The sequence below is a fragment of the Diorhabda sublineata genome, chromosome 3 (genome assembly GCF_026230105.1).
Source record: "Diorhabda sublineata isolate icDioSubl1.1 chromosome 3, icDioSubl1.1, whole genome shotgun sequence".
Taxonomy (NCBI): Eukaryota; Metazoa; Arthropoda; class Insecta; order Coleoptera; family Chrysomelidae; genus Diorhabda; species Diorhabda sublineata.
Window position 1 is genome coordinate 35,986,619 of NC_079476.1, and position 16,563 is coordinate 36,003,181.

Below are 16,563 nucleotides of genomic sequence, written 5' to 3' on the forward strand. Positions count from 1 at the left end.
ATAAAAAATTACATGCACAGTATGATGGGACTTTTTAAATTTACAGCTCTTGGACTATGAAATTGTCGCCAAGAAGCCATGAATATCACTAAATTCAAATAGTTATTAATAATAACAGAAAATAAAACATCGAAATTCAATACAAAAATCGCAAACTAAAACAAGATCCTGAGAACAAATTGAAATAACGTGTATTAAATACAAACGAACTGCTTTTTCTAGCACTCCAACATAAGATACACTTTCCAATGAAATTTATCTCCATTTTTAACTAGCGATATATTTGAACAACATCCACCATATAAGGAATTGATTGACACCGAAGTTGGGAAATAGCAATTAGTTATTGTATTCTCAGATCAGTGCCTTACATTTTTCACTCAAAACTGTATTTTTCACTTGTGAACGCCGCACTACTTTTTGTCATAAGCGAACTTCACATTATACCAGTCCAGTACTGGAATGCTACTAGGAGAATATGGACCTGCATTGGAATGTATCATTCCAGTGATCAATACAGTACAGGTGACTGGAATGACGGTCTATTCTTCATTCTAGCTCGAGTACCACTGGGATAGTGTAAATGGCCAAACTTTTTAGTTTGTTGCTTTGGAAATATGTGTTTGTGGATGTTGTGAACGCACCTCGTATATATGTATATTTCCCTCTTGCTATTAATCGGTCCGCCGAATATGCTGAATTTTGTTACCGTGGCCTCAGGCGGTATTGTGATTTCTATTTTTAGAATTTTTTTTGCTTGTCGCCCGTCGTCTAGAGCTGGGCCGAGAGATAAATAGGAAAAGGAATGTAAAACTTGCTTTTTGGTCTTTGTCGTGTACGTGTGATTATTATCGCGCTACTATCTTATTATATATTTATATATTATGTATTTTGGTTGATGTTAATTAATTAGTTAATTAATAAATGTTTTAGTTTCAAAGTACAATTTAGTTAAATAGTAAATACAGTCCACTACTTATTTGTTTATATTTTCCTGATGTAGTAAAGTTGAATAAGTAGAAAATTTAGTGTTTTATTTACCATTACTAATGAACTAAAAAATAAAGCAATCAGGAATCTCCTGTACAGTAGAATACAATTTTGTAAATACAAAGACATCCACCAACCTGCCCTGGAGAAAATCTGTAATAATTCAAAAGTAGTAAAACAATTTCTCGAATTCTTACCGATCTTATAGTTTATGAATGATTGGAATAACTTGAACAATATGATCCAGTTCTGAATTGAACTAGAATAAAGATGAAAAATATAAACTACAACGATCTGTACCGTTCCATTCAACCCAAGTAATGCCGAGTCCGAGACTTCGGAATCCCATTTCGTGGCCTCCTAGGTGACAGCATTAGATGAAGGCTCACAATAAGAAAGCTTGGTGAAAACGTTTCGGAAAAACATTTTTGCATGGACATGGACTTTCTATAAATGATTGGTAGACTTTTGATGAAACTATGAAGAGTAACTTGCTTCGTCGCAATGATCCGAGCTGCTACTACAGTCCAGTGGAAGGGTCGGTCCAGAAGCTCTCCAGTTTTCACGAAATATTAACAACAACTATTGCTTGTTTATTTCCAAAATAACCATCAGTAGTAAACAAATATATAGACCACATAACTGACTGTTATACATTTAATATCAATTTAAAATACCAAAGCTGAATTTTTTTAAAATTTCGTTTGGAAAGGTAGGGTTTATGAACAGTCGTGGGACGTACCGTATGAAAAATCAACAGAATATTCCACCCCCCAGAGAGAAATAACGCAACCAATTCCACTTACGCCTCGATGAAAACCGATTTACTTTCGTATGCTAGACGCCAACACCCTCTGTAAACTAAAATGTTATGGGAACAAACAGTACAATTTAATTAAGATCTCGTAAATATCTTTGTTTAGATCTATTAATCTTATTCCTTCCAATTAAGTATTCTGCGGTATTCAACAATACGATTGCGGCGAGCCAGCGGGTTGATGCCGGTTTATACTGCCTTTGCTATCTTCGGGCGGTCTTTGGAATACATAAAAGATTCGAAAAGTTAAGATATTCCACTAATTTGTCTGTTTCAAATATAAAAACAAACAAACATAGTCACGAGCTCTGTTGATATCGTACTGGTTATTTTTTTATTATCCATTTTATTTTGTTATTATTCTTTTATTGGAGATACTTCATGAAGATCATTAAAAGCAGGCATAATTGACTCTTTATTACAGATAGTTTTTTATAATGAGACTAAAACTATAATTTTTTCATCAAATTACTACAGGCTATGATTATTTATCTATAGTTATACTAGTCCAGTGAAGAACGTTAAAAATATGGATGTGCGTGAAATTTTGGAATTCAGTCCTATCCATTCTTCACTTCAAAATCTACCGTATGCCAATTAAATAAAATAAAAGTTAAAGCATTGAGAAAGTTAAATAAAACATTTGTAGGCTTGAAATCGAGATCGCTTGAAGTGTCTTAGGATACTATTTTTGTTTTTAAGCCCTCAATAAATATATTTCAACTCTTAAAAACGAGTGTACTGATCAGAATTCATTTTTTAGAAATGTTACCAGACACAAAAGCCCTCAGTCCCAATTTCTTAAATGTATCCGTTTTATAGATGGGGTCTCATTCACAGTATTACAGTACTGAGGGTTTGGAACGTCATTACTGGAATGCTAGATGGTGTTGAAAAATATAGATTTTGATATTTTTACTGCCTTGCGTAAAATACGTACTTTCGTATGCGTAGAACTTACTAAAATTTACGTATTAGTGCTTATTCCATTTTAAATTTTTCTACTCATATAGTAATAATTAATTTTAGGTGGCATTCATACATGCCAAAGGGAAGAGTTGACAAATTAAAAACTGCGTATTGTGCAAATTTAATATTAGTGTTGTTAATAACTGAGTTCGTCTGAGTGTATTCAACCCCAATGTTCCTTTATCACAAGTTTTTCACACTTAAAAATCATCCCTCATTGCAAAAAAGGTGAGAAACAATATTCATAGGATAGTAAATGATTATTTCGCGTTTTTAATTCCTTAAAAACTACTCCTCATGTAGAAAAAAAATCGTTAATATCATGGTTTGAGAAGAATATTTCAATATAATTTTCCCATGTATTTAATGTAATGTACCTATTGTATTTTTTGTTACAAATCAATTCAGAAAAATTAACAAATCAATGTACAAAATAAATAAAGTTAACAATCGTATGATAATAAATATCCACTACTTATATAATTACCTATTTACTACTTGTATATACTCTCGCCGCTAAACTAGCTCGAATATATATCAGAAAGGAATTTCTAGAATTCTAGAAAATAAACAAACAAACAAATAAATAAATAAATAGAAAGGCTTTTCTAGGAATCATATAAAAAACAATGAAACGAACCGGCGTATTCGCCAAACTTTAGACTTCCATTATAACCGATAAACTTCTGCGACAAATATCCATTTTTAATATGGAAATTATAGTGCTCAGTTTATAAATTTTCAATCCAAGTATAAATAATTCAATTGATGGTTGATACTTATTTTTGAGATATGACAACTAAGGAGAAGTTACTTATTGTGGTTGAAGTATATTTTTATTTGATATTCATGTTGTAGGTGATCTGAAGAATAATATATTCATGCAAGTTCAATGACCGAAATAGGTTGCCACGTCAATGTTTTCACCTTCTTAAGTAACTAATGAAAAATAGTAATAGATCATTAGAAACTAAAAATACATTTATTTCAAGTGTTTTGACCTCAAAGTCAAAATCAAAATTGTTTCGCAAGATTACGATTCACACACAAAAAAATGAAAAACCAAGCAAAGTGAAGAAAAGCATGTAAAAATTCTACACTCGTAAAGTTTTTACTAAACCTGTTGAAAATGTAGAAAGTCGGACGAAAATTCCCTGTTATTCAACTCAGATGAGATTTTTGCATATCTACGATGAATGATTTGAATGGTAAAGTTGTGTAGCCATCCTAAACGGGTGGGATGCGAAATATTACTATAATATTTCCTAAATCTGGATCAATAATGCAGTTTGTTTATGGTAATTTTTGGCTTCAGTCTACACCTCTATACAAACCACAGAAAAGGGAATTCATGGATTCTTTTTATTCTATTTCGGACTCCCATTATCTTGTCCAATACTCTTTCTAGACATCTTGGAGACCACAGTATCCAGTTTTTCCGTTATTTCTATTATCTATACCAGTTTTTTGGTGTCAAGAAATAGGTTTGATAGCGTTGGAAGAGTAAAATCATTAAAAATAAAGAAATATCTGAAGAGAGCCCAGATCGTTCTCTCAATTGACTTAATTTCCTATTACTAAGTTTTAACAGTAAGTTATTTTCATTGATTTTTCTTATACATGTTCTATTCGTAATTTTTTGATGAGATAATGGCTCTAGATCCCCTTTTTCTATATTTTCCTAGCTTGTTTCTTTCTTTTGTCGTTCCACTAAACGGCATGTTTATTGCGGGGAAGATTTATATTTACCACACTTTATTTATCTTACTCTTAAAGTTTGTTTAGTTATTTTTCTGCTTGGATTAAATTCTCTAATTATATTGTCACTTACTTTGATCCACCAACTTGAAATTTCTCATACTTTCCCGCTTTGGATGACCACACAGTTAATGAAATTTTTAATAATATTGCGTGAATTAGTTGTTTATATGAAACAGAATGTTACATTTGTATTTTTGTCATACGACAATATTATTTTTAATCACATGAAGTTTATCTTACAACCATGAAAATTTTTGGTAGGATAAATCATTTATGTGCCTTTGGTCGAATGAGGTTTTAAAAGTTAGAGTTTCGAGAGCTCAACGGTTCGTGAACGAGGATTTGTTGATACATCGAATCTTATCAAGGACGTGAACCTGAATGAAAAATTTTTTTAAAAAACACATTTTTATTCTACGTTAGTCGATTTTAGCCCCATTAGTTGCTATTGTACTTGTTTAATCTCTCGTATCTAATAACCTCAAACGATCTTGGCCCTTGGCCCCCCTCTGGCTCTTCGTGTACAGTCTTTCTTGGTACTACGCTTGAGAATAGCAATTCAATTCTCTCAAGAACTGCATTTCATCTAATTCACTACCACCAAGTCTATATTTTTATATAGGAATGAATTTTTTCTTTTAGTACTTTTACAGCAAAAACATTAAATGGAAATAGTGCACAAAATCTAATGTTTTATGTCATTGTTATATCTGAATAACTAAAAATTGTATAGTCGTATAGTCCAGTCGGTTTTTACCTCAGATTTCCATCAAGACGCATCGATTTGCTTAAAATTTTAATACTAGATAATAATTATATTAAAAAGTCTACCGTATGCCAGTATTTGCTTTTACTGGGGGGTAAATACCACCTCAACTTTGTTGAAACTAACCTTAGAAATCGATAGAAAACTGCACAAATTACTCTGTGGAGTTTTTTTTCGAAAAATTAATCTTTTTGACTTGGTCGTGATTGGAATTTTGAATTTTTTGATAAGAAAAAACATAAATTTATTCGATTTTTTAGTTATAACTTGACACTCCAGATTTTTTCGAAAAAACTGTGGGGAGTTTAAATGTAGCCTTTAAAAAAATAAAAAGAATTTTTTTTGGTTATAGACCTAATACAAACCGAGTTATGATTTATTAAAGGAGGAACTCATTTAGTGAAAAGATTTTGAAAAATTGAATAAGTGGAAAACGCTCAATTTTACGAAAAAAATGTGTTGGATATTTTTTAAAGAACTTTTTAAAAGCCAAGTTTTCAAATCGATTTAATTGAATACAAATAATGGGATCAACAAATTTGATGGTTTAAAGAGCTTCATTCTGAAAAAAAGCTATGGTTACAATGCAGAAACGAATTTTTCAAAAAAAAAATGGCTTCCCTACCACTGAAGAACAGTTTAAATTAATTAGGAAATAAGGAAAACATTTGAGACATACATCATACGTCAAGAATTAATTTTACTTTGAAATAAATTAAATCTATTTAACTGACGAGAATGTTTCAGAACTCAATTTTATAAGATGTTATTCTTAGTTGCAACAATAAAATAAAATATCTAACGGCAGTTTATAACAAAACATTTACTCAGAGTTTCTTCTTCCGATAATTCAAACAGTTAAAACGGCTTGTCAACAAATGTCAGCTATTTACTTGTTTGTTTTTTTGTGCTACGCTTTTGCTCGTTGCAGAAAACATTCCTGTCAGGTAGTTTTGAAGAATTAACGTTGCTTGATTCGATGCAAACTGTTGATACATAATTACTGCTTCTAAGTGAATTTTACAGCGAAGACGAAACTTCTGTTGTCAGTTAATGTGAATAATTTCGGACTAGACTTGAATACGAAGTTAGTAGTTTGTAGAATGTTCGAAAAACATTTCACAACCGGTAGAACTTTTGTAGAAATTACGTTCCGTGATGCAACGTTCGTTGACCGTATCCGTTTCCTAAATATAAATAACGGAAATAATTATAATGTTTTCGTTAAATTTACACAGACAACGCCACTTAAATATAACTTTATAGAATGTAAAACAATTTACATCTGTATATACATCTATATACCAAATACAGAATTGAAAACTTTCATAGTAAATTTTTATTTCGATAAAAAATTCTGAAATGAAAAATTCCGTTTATCATTATTAATATTATGATTTTAACTGAACTGAATATACCTAGTTACACATATTCATTTGAATTTTCGGATTGAATCCACATTATTTTTTGTTGCCAAAAAAGCTCTTCAATATATCAATCACAAAACATACCCAATAAGAAGGTCAAATTACATGTAAATTTCGGCAACACAAATTTAGTGCTGTCACTCACAAAGTGTCATTATTTTCAATGTCAATTGTTAAAATGAATAAACATTTTTTTCATTGCTCATAATCAAGTAATCGTTGTGTAAAACATTTGGGGTATGAAGTTATTCCATCTATTTCTACGTCTCATGTACCTTCATTATCTACTTCCATTTATGCCAAAGTGACTGCATGGTAAACCAAGAACACTCATATGCTGTAAATACTGGTATAGTAGACACTGATGTGATAGTTGAAGAGCATCAAGTTGATAGACCGTGTGTTCATGCCTCAACATCTGGCAATTAACATATAGAAGAGCCATTGGAGTTCTCAAGTGAGTTTCCGGATCTATAGCTACAGAGAAAATTAATAGTTTTGACAATCAAAACGGGTATTTTGTCTGGAACTACTAAGAACAATTGGAAGTCTATCAATTTCATCGAAATACAATAGATGAAGAAAAATAGTGAGCAGTTAAAGACATTGAAGAAGATGTGTGAAATTGGTACATTTAATGTGTATAGAAGAAATATTAAATGATGTAGGGAAAGACTTGATGTAAAGTTAAAAATATTCATAGACAAGGTGCAGCAAAACGATGAACTATGAAGGATAAAAATTTGACTCTTTACATTTACAAAAAAATCCTCTATAACCTTTTATTTCAGCTGTGATAAATTGATATAGTTTAGTCATTTTACTACTAAAGTGCTGTGATATTTTATTTATGTCCGATCCTTTTAACGTATATTATATTCATTAAACAACTTTTATGTTCTTTTGCTCACTTGTATTCAAAGCAGCTTAATTACTATTTTATTTCTGGTTAGTATTTAATCGCTCATTACACTTTTCACTTTGTTTCTTAGAAAAATCTGTATTTCTCCAGTTTTCACTTTAAAAGTGATTATGTAAATAAACGTGTCCCTGCTCTACTATATTTTTTATCGTAATTTCAGGAAACCGCTGAATCAGAACTGGGCGGAAATAAATAACATAGAAAACAGTAGATATTATGTGTTTTAAATTTAAATGAACCGCGAAAATATATTAGTTCTGCTACGTACAATCGAGGGCACTGGCATAGCAAATCCGCCATGTTGTTTCCACTGAGTAACACCTAAGTTTGCCTTTCTTCTGTACTGTGTTATCAATCCATCATTACAATTACATAAGTTATTTTTAATATTGATATATAGCTTGAGGAAGTTAGAAAACAATCATCAACAATTTCCTATGAGGAATATCATGTTTCTAATCGAAAACATTTTGATTCAAGCAGATCGCAAGTACATCTTAATCCACTCGATAATCGAGTCTTTGTTTCTGAAGATGATAACTTGGTTAACGAAACGTGTAATTGTGACTGTTGTTGTTGTGTTACGAAACTTAGCCAATTCAGAAATTTGTTTAGTTATATGACAAGTTTCATCAAAATAACATTATAAAATTAATAAATACGAAAATATGGAGAAAATTTTTGCGGTAACTGAGGTATTCATGAATTCACAATTTGTTCTTTCTAAAGCGTAAGTTCCAGCTAAAAAGGGGATTGTAAGAATTTGATAATTTCATCATCATTGTTTTTGATAGGATCCATTGGAAAAGTCTCCAAACATCATAGCTTTGTGTCTACTAGTCATAGGCCATTTAAGTTTTTCTGTTTTACGGGGGATTATAAAGTTGTGATTGGTTTATTTTTGGCCAATTTATTGAAAAATTCTCAACATAGCTGGGTCAAGAAGTCATTGGAAATTCCTATCCAGCACTCACATTTTTTCTCTAACAACTTAAGAAGTGCTTTTGCCAAAATCTGAAACTTTTTAAGAATATTATCAGATATTTTGGGATGAACATATGATAGGGTATTAGCATTAGTATATAATAAGGAGAAATAACCAAAAAACAACAAGAAAAACTCAAAATTTATCATTTTAAACTATTTTATTATTGTTCTTACTAAGTTTACTAAGTAATAAAATATTTATAAAACCAGAGAAGAGAAAATACTAATTTTTCTGACTACTTATTACCCAAATAAATTCTTATTAATAACTTTCAGTTTGGGTAAAACAACTGTGTCAACTGGTGTTATAGATGTTTGTTTTGATATGGAAATACCACATGGGTTAAAACATTTTGAACCTGATAATTGATATCGCTCATTTCTGTTTCACCCTCATGTTTTTCTTCTTACAAATTGATTATCCACTTTTTATGTACTTCGACACTGAAAATATACAAGATCGATGCCTTACTTAACAAAGTTGATTAATTCATACCGATTGACAGGCAATAGCAAAGCTGTTAAAGTTTGTTTTAAACTTTTTGAACAGTCGGAACTTTCTGAAACTCGAGATCCAACAAAAGTCTGTTTTCCCCAAGGAATAATTCAATTTTGATAATGCAACTTCGCAGCATAATTAACTTTTCAGTTTTATCATGCAGACACGAGCTGATAGAAGCACTTCATTAAAATGATATACTTGGTATTTTCTCGAGTTTATTTAATGATCATTATACCTTATTTGAGTAATCGAGTTATTTCGATGTTTTTTTTTCAGTAAATAGTATGAATTCAAATAAGTACTAGGTGATAATTCTATATTTCAGCTCGTAAAACAATTCGAAAATAATCAAAGACACGTCACACATTTTTAATAGAGACAATTAGTGAAATACTCTACTAAAAATGAAAGTATTAAAAATGAGGATATTCATAATATTTTTGTCAATATATTCTTTATAATCTTCATAAGTTTTGTGAGATAGAGATTCTGATTTCATGAAGTTCGAAATTTGGTCACACAATCACACGGCATGAAGGGGGTCAAACATTTGATACGGATTTTTGAGCGAGTGGACACAAGAAATGGAAGTAATCAGTGAAACGACGAAATCACTGATGGTGTGCAAAAACTAGAACTAGACTAACACCAAAAGAATCATTATACAAAAGACTGGTGTTCATATGTACAACGAAGGCCATGATAACATATTCAACAGCTGCACTAGTGATTCACCAGGATGTTTAGGGAAGAAATCATCAGGGATAAACTGAAACCACTCTCAACAAATAATCAAATCTTTGCAGCCTCAAAACTGAAATAGAAATGACATAAAATGATTTATAGATGACAAAACAGAAATAAGAGTGTACGAGATAAGAAACAATCCGAAAGCTTGAGGTTTCCCAAGTATCATAATTGCGTAAGAACAATTCACGAAACTTAGCAGAAGTTTTTTTGAGGTATTGCCTCAACCAACACCTGCAAACGCTGGGCATAGTATAGAATGCAACGTGCAGATTCTACTATGTAGGAAGAAACCTCTATCAATATTCTATCGAAGTGTGTGCACTTTCGCAGCTTTGGCTATTCCACTTCCTCATTTTTCCAAAAAGAGTGGGATTGATAGATCGGCTGTAAACACCTAACATCCTCAGTGCCGCAGCAAGAAAAGGGAATACACTAAAGGTTTTTTTAAATTGTATTCTGTATCACTTTCTTTATAGTAGTGGCATCAATTTTAAAAACTGTTTTGCTTCAGATTTAGGCACAATGCAAAAGAAACTGCCTCTCTTGGAGTAGTTTACACTTCTAGTTTGATATCCAATTCAACAGCTAAATGAAGATGCAATTTCTAAAAGTAAAATGATACTTTTGTATCTGTTTTGTATCGAAATTCATAAGAGCTTCTAATTAGATGGTTCAAAATGAGGGATTTGATAATAGAAACTTATCCAAATATTATTTTTCCAGTAAGTTAAACCTAAGAGATACCTTGTATGGAAATGATCAGGATAAAGTGAATAAAAATAATTTACTTTCAAAAGGGTCAACCTAATGTGGTCCTTGTGTGTACCTTGTCAGGATAACCTGATAAGAATTATTTATTTTTCAATAAGGCCATCCTGAGAGTTTCCTTATATGGATATGAACAGGAAAACTCGACGGAAAATTATACTGATGCGTTCCAAGTGTGGAAATAATACGGTAAACGTTGGTTTAACCTGATAAGGTAATTATGATATTTCAAGGAAATGAGAAAAAAAATTCTACTCGGCTAATTACGAGAGATGGATTTTCAGATACAACCTAAAAGCAGGACTCCAAAGTATAAATTGGCGTACATTATAGTTTCAGAGGCTCAAAATAACCAGAATGAGCCAAGCAAGCCAAAGATCAAATCAAAACCGATTTTCTTGATTATTAGTAAATCTCAAATTCCTACATCAAAGTTAAACAGTAAATCAAAGCTTTCAACCAGTAGGTTCATCATGACTTAGAAGAGTGGTCATGAATGTGACACGGAATATTAAGATTAATTGGATTTGTATCGGAATAATAGACAGAGAAATTCCAATAAACGTGAAAAATCTTTTCTCTAGTTCCCCAATCTCCTTACCCACCTGAAGTAAGCTCTTTTTCTTTTACGTTTCTTCACTGAATCGAAAATTCATGTCAAGAGATTTGATTTTGGTAAATTGGAACACATTTCAAAAGTTGTAACCAAACAAGTGTATTATGCCAGTATCCGAGGTCCAGAACAATTAAAAGGAGTAGAAGTATCGCTTTGTTGCTTCCTAAGGGCAAGAAGAATGTTAACAGTGTTTAATGAAATCTATCTAATCTGATCTAATTACTAATTCGTTAGAGGGGCTTTGCAGCAGACTCTTTGTTCAGACATCATTGTTCGGTGGACAGGGTATAGTGGACATTTTGAAGTTTTTATAAATTAATGTCCTTCTCTTCAAATTCATATGTTTGTGCTATTTTTGATAACATAGTTTAATATCCTTTAAGATAAGATACTACTCAAATTGTAGTTACATATGACAACTTAGGATTCGTGCTAGCTTTCGCTGTGATTCGATTGAAAACCAACCTACAAACTGCCCGTTTAAAAATAAATGTGTCGTGACACAATTGACACCGAATATAAGAAAAATAAATAAAAGTAAAAAAAATAACATGTTAAGATAATTATTCATTCTGTTCAATTAATATTACAATACATATAGAGTGATTAACGAATGAAGTTTGGATTGATCAAGTGGAAAAGTTCCCACATCGAGAAAGGAAAAGTTGTCAACGGAGATATATTACTACCTAATGAAGACGTTTTGTGATGGATAATACTCAGGTTTCCGCTATCCACAGTGGTTAAGATATATGACTGAAGAGACAATTTCGTCATATAATATCACCAGTATTATATTTCTCTCTCATGTCAATTGATAATATGTGCAGAAGGAGAAGAAAATGCGCGATGAATTTATTGAATCCTAATGTTGTTTTGTGATTGGTATATAAAATGGAGTTACTCATAACATTTCACTATAAGATCTAATGTTAAACTCCCATTAACTTTGAATATTCAATTTCGCTTTCATGAAAATTTTACGATTAGTAAAGTGAGACAAAAAGCAAGAGTTTATTCAGGTCGGCGACTAATGGTCTCGAGAAGAATAGAGATCCTCATGTCGTCACTCTTGATTTATATTAAAAATGCGGCTAGGCGATAAAAAATTTTTAACGCCACATCCTCAGTTGTTTGTATTCAGAAAATAAATTTATTGCTAGAGAAAATGCGAAAATGGTTTTGCATTTCGTTTTTCGGGCTCGGTTGAACATCACCTACCGTCATATACAGTAGTGAGTGCGAATGAAATATATTTTCGAATATTTTTATCCCCCTTTACTTCACTTTTCTTTTGCCTTATTCATGCGTTACTTCAAAAGTAATAGTTTCTATCTACAGCAAAGTTAATATTTTTAAACTGTTGTCAATTGTAATTGCTTTTTTTATCGATATGTACATAATTAACGGAAGTTTTATCTTCAGGGCAACATTGTCTACAAAATGTTTATAATGTATTATGGGGTGAACTAAACAGTTTATTATGGGATAATGTGACAGATTAGTTTAGATACCTTCATAATTGTTTTCACTATTCAATAAACAAGGAAAAAAAATTTAGTGTTCATCAATTATCTTTTAGGTGTAAAAAATAAAAACCGAGTAAAAGTTTCGTAAATATTATATGCTATTATAGAATGATTTGTATGTGGTTCTTTGTTTTTGAAAGTGACAATAGAAATAGGAATTATGCTGAACTGCAGTGAAAGTACACCAGATAGCTATCGAATTGAATAATCAATGGAACGAGTGATATTTTCCATAGAAATTTACATATGAAGAAGCTATTCATAAAATTGATGGAACGATTACTTGATGCTGATCAAAAGCTCGCTCTAACTAACAATGTAAATGAAAATAATAGTGACTAGTAAAAAATAGATTTAATACTTCAATGCTGTTATTTTTCATAATTATACGTGGATTATCACGATAAAAGTACAATAAATCACCTAATATATTATACATGGTGTTCCGGAACTTGATGCAAAAAATTCAGGTGTGAGTAGATGGCGTGAAATTAATGCTGTGACAAAAAATGACTTGAAAATGATTCATCGTTTCTGAGTTATAGGCATTTAAAGCTGCGAAATCAGAACTTAGTTTTTCTCGACCAATCCACCTATTGGGAAAGATGTTTTTTTTTACATCATTTAAGGGAAGTCAGAAGGGACTCCATGGAGCATGAACCACATGTCCCTACGATTGTTTGAAGGAATATCGCATGACATGGGTAGGAAATCATTTTGGAAAAATTCTAAGCATCGTTGACTAGTCGGGTTATTATCAAAAAAATATGGACTTACTAAATTATTACCCACTATTCCTGCTCAGACATTAACTCAAAATCGATGTTGATTCTTTGTTTGAATTGTACCGTGAGGATTTTCATCTGCACTTAAATATGAATTATGGGAATTGATGAAACCATTTCGTGTGAAACCAGCTTCATCAATAAACATTTAAATATCTTCTGTAGACTCCATGTGTGTGTAGAAGTGCAAGGTGCTCACTTCATACATTTATTATAGTTTCTTTTCATTTTTTGTAGAGGTTAATAAACTAAATTTTTCTACATTTCAATTTTTTCAGTATGTAAATATGTTCGACAGTATGCAGTTCAATTAGAAATTAATGATTGTGTTTCAATACCCCCTGTAAGTATCTTCGTTGACTAATTTCAAATTATAATAATTTTCTTTAGATTGACTCTTTATTGTTAACGGTTTCCTTGCCATGTATAACGATCTAAATATCTCCAAAGCCATAAATTTTATCGAGTTAAACAAAGACTTCCTTTTTGTTGAAAAATTTTTGCTATCTTGCTATCTTTAGATTGTACAGTTTGTCCCTGTGAAAGTTACGGATTCTCAACCATTGACATGAGCTGTTCTGATAAGTTCTGTTTTCGCAACTTTAAAGGCGTATAAATCAGAAACGAGAAATTTTTTATGTCGCAGCATTATCTCCACGTCATCTACTCACTTTGGAATTTGTTGCGTCAGGTCTCAGAACACCCTGTGTATTTACCACGTTGGCTACAACCTACATTCGAGAGAACATAGACAAATATCAAGTTCTGGTTAAACTTCGATGTATCTTTTGAAATATTTTGACTTTCAAGCTAGAATAGGAAAAATCTAATTAGGTGAGGATGACATTATTAACAGGAGATAATTTCTCTTCTTCCACATCAATGTGTGACTGATAAACAAATCAGTTTGAAGTGACAGTTTAATGAATAAATTTATCACAGTATTCAGTTATTGTGGATAAATTGAATTATATTTTAGTTTAAACAAATTAAGAGAATGAAATAAACATTATTAAATCTAGGAACTCCGATATCGGTATGTGTTTAGCATAATTCCACAGTTTTGTTATTGTAATAAAAATAACTGATCAATCAGATCGTAATCATTTTGAATTGTAATAGATTTCATGTAATTTTAATTATTCATAGTAATGTATGATACAAATTAATTTAGATAACACATAACGTTAGGGCTCATAAATTACCGAAATAACAAATATACAGATATCAGATATGATTTTACATTTATATATTGACATAATGAGATACTTGTAACCGAAATTCACAATAATTGAAACTGTGGTTTTCGCAGTATTTAGATTCGTATAAATGACCGTCTATCGACTTTTTACATTGAGAATGAATTTTAATTTATACATAGATAACGCTATATGTTTTGATATACAAGAAAACTAAGTTTTTAAGGAAAACGGTTTTATTTATTATTAAAGTAATTATCAACTACATCAAAGCCCTTTTGAAATCGAAGCTGTCACAACTTAAAGCTTGAGGGCAATTATCTTTTGGAGTTCATTGAAAATCGATGGGATGGGATAAAGTGTATGTTAAAAATAAATGTATATATATTAATAATATATTTGTATATGAATATTATAACAAATGTGGAAATTGGGGCTTCAGAGTACCTAATTTTGAATTTCTCTCATATACTTATTGTTTTTTCAGATTTCTTTCTCAATTTTTATAATTCAATCATATTGTTTGGGGTCTCAGGATTTGGATTGTTTTCATTGCATTTTATCTCGACCCCTTTGGTAAAATATTCACATGCTTTCCACATTATTTTTTCTCACTTTTTGTTGTTTGTGTGTTAGTAAATTCTCAATCTCGCAATAAAATTTTTTATTTGATCAAAAACTTACTAAACATGGATACCTTTTTTTTATTCCTGATACTTATTTTGTTTAAATAATTTCACTTTAATTGTAGTAAATAAGTGGAATGAGCACCACAATTTCCACGTGGAAATACTATTTTTGAACAAAAATATACTTTTGAAATGTGATATTAAGCCTTGTACATTCGACACTTAGTATGTATCATATGTTTAGGCTTAATTTTATTTAGATACCTTTCATTTCCACTAAATGCGAAAGTCTTTTGCAGCCAACGTGAAAGATATTTTAGCTAGATGCCTTGGTAGGCGTCAATAACTAAGCAGACTGCTAATTTTTATATAGAATGCGTATTTAATTTATACGTAATTGCATTCTCATTAACTGATATATTTTGGATAGGAGATTAACTTCTTTAACAGTAATTTTGTTTGTACTATGACCAGAATTTTCTAACAATATTGGAAACAAATTTAGTATATCTAGTAAATGTTCCAAAAAATTCATTTTTATATTTGGTTACTCAATCACGTTTCAATCACCGTTCACCATGAGGATGGAGGTGCCAACCCCATATATATCCGGGGTTACTTGTTAGCCCTTTGTATTCTGAGCTTTGCGGTTAATATAGGTAATTAATAATTGAGGATAATGTGGGTTTCCATTTAATTTCTAATTTGATATCGCAATGAAATACGAATATCTCAACAAAATAACACACAACATAAACTTGGTACTATTTACTAACAACATATTAATTATTTAGCAGCCTAATATCCTTTTACGACATTAATCAATGAAATATCAACAAAATTATGCTCGTTACCTCAAATTAATGCAAAGTTCAGGTTCATAGTCTAATTATTAGACTAAAACAGCTAGCAGTGTCTCAATTGTTAGATTCTGATTTTACACTCTAAGCTGGAACCAAAGTTTCGGACCCAGCTATTTGTTTAATAAATTTAACAACTAACTAGGAGAGATATACAAATAGTAACAACTTTAATTCACTATTTCTGCGAGATTTATTGAAAAAGTAGTGAAAATATCCGAGAAAACCCTCAAAACCAATAAGATTTTTTATTTTTTCTATTGAAATCATTTGATCTTAAATCTTT

The 16,563-nt window shown here is 30.9% G+C and overlaps 1 protein-coding gene across 1 annotated transcript in view; it reads left to right on the forward strand.

Annotated features, from left to right (window-relative positions):
* The window catches only part of LOC130441529 (slit homolog 3 protein-like), a 178,180-nt gene that overhangs the window by 39,167 nt on the left and 122,450 nt on the right, over positions 1–16,563 (forward strand). The gene's annotated exons all lie outside the window — the stretch shown is intronic.